This window comes from Arachis ipaensis, chromosome B5, assembly GCF_059453495.1.
Source record: "Arachis ipaensis isolate K30076 ecotype BB chromosome B5, ASM5945349v1, whole genome shotgun sequence".
NCBI lineage: Eukaryota > Viridiplantae > Streptophyta > Magnoliopsida > Fabales > Fabaceae > Arachis > Arachis ipaensis.
Window position 1 is genome coordinate 121,016,029 of NC_142440.1, and position 4,770 is coordinate 121,020,798.

The following is a 4,770-nucleotide window of genomic DNA, read 5'->3' on the forward strand; positions in this document are numbered from 1 at the left end:
TGAACCTTTTCAGATTGTGACTCAGCTTTGCTAACGTCCCCAATTAGAGGTGTCCAGGGTTCTTAAGCACACTCTTTTTTTTTTTTTTTTTTTTTTTTTTTTGCTTTGGACCTTGACTTTAACCGCTCAGTCTCAAGTTTTCACTTGACACCTACACGCCACAAGCACATGGTTAGGGACAGCTTGGTTTAGCCGCTTAGACCAGGGTTTTATTCCTTTAGGCCCTCCTATCCACTGATGCTCAAAGCCTTGGGATCCTTTTTATTTGCCCTTGCCTTTTGGTTTTAAGGGTTATTGGCTTTTTCTGCTTGCTTTTTCTTTTTCTTTCTATATTTTTTTTTTCGCCTATTTTTTTTTTTCTGCAAGCTTTGTTCTTTGCTACTTTTTCTTGCTTCAAGAATCATTTTTATGATTTTTCAGATTATCAAATAACATGTCTCCTAGTCATCATTCTTTCAAGAGCCAACATATTTAACATTCTTAAACAACAACTTCAAAAGACATATGCACTGTTCAAGCATTCATTCAGAAAACAAGAAGCATTATCACCACATCAATATAATTAAACTAAGTTCAAGGATAAATTCAAAACTCATGTACTTCTTGTTCTTTTGAATTAAAACAGTTTTTATTTTAAGAGAGGTGATGGATTCATAGGACATTCATAACTTTAAGACAGAGTTACTAACTACTAATGATCATGTAATGAAGACACAAACATAGATAAGCACATAACATAGAAAATGAAAAACAGAGAAAGTAAGAACAAGGAATGAGTCCACCTTAGTGATGTCCTTGAGCTCTTCTATGTCTCTTCCTTGCCTTGGCTGCTCCTCCTTCATTGCTTTTAGATCTTCTCTGATTTCATGAAGGATGATGGAGTGCTCTTGATGTTCCACCCTTAGTTGCTTCCAATAATTGTGTGGAAGAAAATGTATCCCCTGAGGTATCTCAGGGATCTCTTGATTTGCAGTCAAATGTTCTACCACTGAGCTATAGACCCTTGATGGAAGCTTTTGTCTTCCCTTTCCTCTTTCTAGAGGTTTCTCTGGCCTTAGGTGCCATCAATGGTTATGGAAAAAAACAAAAAAGCTATGCTTTTACCACACCAAACTTAGAATGTTGCTCGCCCTCGAGCAAAAGAAGAAAGAATAGAAGAAGAAGAGGATATGGAGGAGATGGATGGCTGTGTGTATTCGGCCATATGGGTGGGATTGGGTGGGAGAGAGATGTTGAATTTTTGAAGGTAGTGGGTGTATGGATGTGAGTGGTAAATGGAAACTAGAAGGGATGATCATGAATGGGAAGAGAGATGATGAGGTAGGTGGGGATACTGTGGGGTCCACAGATCCTGAGGTGTCAAGGCATTTACATCCCTGCACCAATTTAGGCATGTAAAATGCCCTTGCACACAACTCTGGGCGTTCAGCGCCAGGTTGGTGCCTATTTTGGGCGTTCAACGCCCCTTTGCTGCCATTTCTGGCGTTGAACGCCAGAACCATGCTTGTTCTGGGCGTTCAGCGCCAGGATGCTCCCATTCTGGGCGTTCAGCGCCAGAACTTATGCTCTGTTCTGGCGTTTGAACGCCAGACAGATGCTCCTCCAGGGTGTGATTTTTCTTCTGCTGTTTTTGATTCCGTTTTTGATTTTTTTTTGTTTATTTTGTGACTCCACATGATCATGAACCTAAGAAAACATGAAAAACAATAAAAATAAGAATTAGATAAACATTGGGTTGCCTCCCAACAAGCGCTTCTTTAATGTCAATAGCTTGACAGTGAGCTCTCATAGAGCCTCACGGATGTGCAGAGCTTTGTTGAGACTCTCCAACACCAAACTTAGAGTTTGGATATGGGAGTTCAACACCAAACTTAGAGTTTGGTTGTGGCCTCCCAACACCAAACTTAGAGTTTGATTGTGGGGGCTCTGGTTGACTCTGCTTTGAGAGAAGCTTTTTCTGCTTCCTCTCCATGGTTGCAGAGGGAGATCCTTGAGTTTTGAATACAAGGGAGTTCTCATTCCATTGAAGGACTATTTCACCTCTGTCAACATCAATCACAGCTCTTGCTGTGGCCAGGAAAGGTCTTCCTAGGATGATGGATTCATCCCCTTCCTTCCCAGTATCCAGGACTATGAAATCAGTAGGTATGTAAAGGCCCTCAACCTTTACTAATACATCTTCTACTTGTCCATAAGCCTGTCTTCTTGAGCTGTCTGCCATCTCTAGTGAGATTTTAGCAGCTTGCACCCCATAGATTCCCAGTTTCTCTATTACAGAGAGGGGCATGAGGTTTATTCCTGAACCAAGGTCACACAGAGCCTTAAAGATCATGGTGCCTATGGTACAGGGTATTATGAACTTTCCAGGATCCTGTCTCTTCTAAGGCAATGTCAGTTGATCCAGATCACTTAGTTCATTGATGAACAAGGGAGGTTCAACTTCCCAAGCATCAATGCCAAACAATTTGGCATTCAGCTTCATGATTGCACCAAGAAACTTGGCAGTTTGCTCTTCAGTGACATCCTCATTCTCTTCAGAAGAGGAATACTCATCCGAGCTCATGAAGGGCATAAGGAGGTTCAATGGAATCTCTATAGTCTCTAGATGAGTCTCAGAGTCCTTTGATTCCCCAGAGGGAAGCTCCTTATTGATCACTGGACGTCCCAGGAGGTCTTCCTCCTTGGGATTCACGTCCTCTCCTCTCCTCACAGGTTCGGCCATGGCGCTTATGTCAATGGCCTTGCACTCTCCTTTTGGGTTCTCTTCTGTATTGCTTGGGAGAGTACTAGGAGGGATTTCAGTGATCCTTTTACTCAGCTGGCCCACTTGTGCTTCCAGATTTCTAATGGAAGACCTTGTTTCATTCATGAAACTTACAGTGGCCTTAGATAGATCAGAGACTAGATTTGCTAAATTAGAAGCATTTTGTTCAGAGTTCTCTGTCTGTTTCTAAGTTGATGATGGAAAAGGCTTGCTATTGCTAAACCTGTTTCTTCCACCATTATTAAAGCCTTGTTGAGGCTTTTGATCCTTCCATGAGAAATTTGGATGATTTCTCCATGTTGAGTTATAGGTGTTTCCATAAGGTTCACCTAAGTAATTTACCTCTGCTATTGCAGGGTTCTCAGGATCATAGGCTTCTTCTTCAGAAGGTGCCTCTTGAGTACTGTTGGATGCAGCTTGCATTCCATGCAGACTCTGAGAAATCATATTGACTTGCTGAGTCAATATTTTGTTCTGAGCCAATATGGCATTCAGAGTATCAACCTCAAGAACTCCCTTCTTCATAGGCGTCCCATTACTCACAGGATTCCTTTTAGAAGTGTACATGAACTGGTTATTAGCAACCATGTCAATGAGTTCTTGAGCTTCTGCAGGCGTTTTCTTTAGGTGAATGGATCCACCTGCAGAGGTGTCCAGTGACATCTTTGATAGCTCAGATAAACCATCATAGAATATATCCAGGATGGTCCATTCTGAAAGCATGTCAGAAGGACACTTTTTGGTCAACTGTTTGTATCTTTCCCAAGCTTCATAGAGGGATTCACCTTCTTTCTGTCTGAAGGTTTGGACATCAGCTCTAAGCTTGCTCAGCTTTTGAGGAGGAAAGTACTTGGCTAAGAAAGCCGTGACCAGCTTATCCCAAGAGTTCAGGCTGTCTTTGGGTTGAGAATCCAACCATAATCTAGCTCTGTCTCTTACAGCAAAAGGGAAAAGCATGAGCCTGTAGACTTCAGGATCTATTCCATTAGTCTTAACAGTATCACATATCTGCAAGAATTCAGTCAAGAACTGAAAAGGATCTTCAGATGGAAGTCCATGAAACTTGCAGTTCTGCTGCATTAGAGAAACTAATTGAGGTTTCAGCTCAAAGTTGTTTGCTCCAATGGCAGGAATGGAGATGCTTCTTCCATGTAAATTGGAATTAGGTGCAGTAAAGTCACCAAGCATCCTCCTTGCATTATTATTATTTTCGGCTGCCATCTCCTCTGCCTGTTCGAAAATTTCTGAAAGGTTATCTCTGGATTGTTGTATTTTAGCTTCTCTTAATTTTCTCTTCAGAGTTCTTTCAGGTTCTGGATCTGCTTCCACAAGAATGTTCTTATCCTTGCTCCTGCTCATATGACAAGGAAGAATGGCCAGAAAAATGATAATAATAATAGAGATCCTTTATACCACAGTATAGGGATCCCTTTGTAAGTAGAAGAAGAGGGGGAGATAAAGGATGTGATGTTAAAGGAAGAAACACAACTGTGAGGATTGGAATGTGAGATGAGATGTTAGGACATGAATGAATAAATAGAATGAGATGGGGGAGGAAAAATTTTCGAAAATTATTTTGAAAAAGAGTTAATGAGTTTTGAAAATTGGTTTTTGAAAATTAGTTAGTATTTTTTGAAAATTTTTGAATTCAAAAATAAAAAATAAAAATAATTAGTTAATTAAAAAGAAATTTTTGAAAAAGGGAGAGATATTTTCGAAAATTAGAGAGAGAGAGAGAGAGTTAGTTAGGTAGTTTTGAAAAAGTTAAGAAACAAACAAAAAGTTAGTTAGTTAGTTGAAACAAATTTTGAAAAGATAAGAAGTTAGGAAGTTAGAAAAGATATTTTGAGAAGATATTTTTGAAAAAGATAAGATAAGAAGATATTTTTGAAAAGATATGATTGAAATTAGTTTTGAAAAAGATTTGATTTTTAAAATCTCAATTAATGACTTGGTTCATAAGAAATCACAAGATATGATTCTAGAACTTAAAGTTTGAATCTTTC

The 4,770-nt window shown here is 39.5% G+C and overlaps 1 non-coding gene across 1 annotated transcript; it reads left to right on the forward strand.

Annotated features, from left to right (window-relative positions):
- The first annotated feature begins 3,481 nt into the window (after positions 1 to 3,481).
- On the forward strand, positions 3,482 to 3,589 carry LOC148565599 (small nucleolar RNA R71). The gene has a single exon (XR_015884309.1). It is a non-coding gene; the product is annotated as a small nucleolar RNA R71 (small nucleolar RNA).
- Positions 3,590 to 4,770: the final 1,181 nt, after the last annotated feature.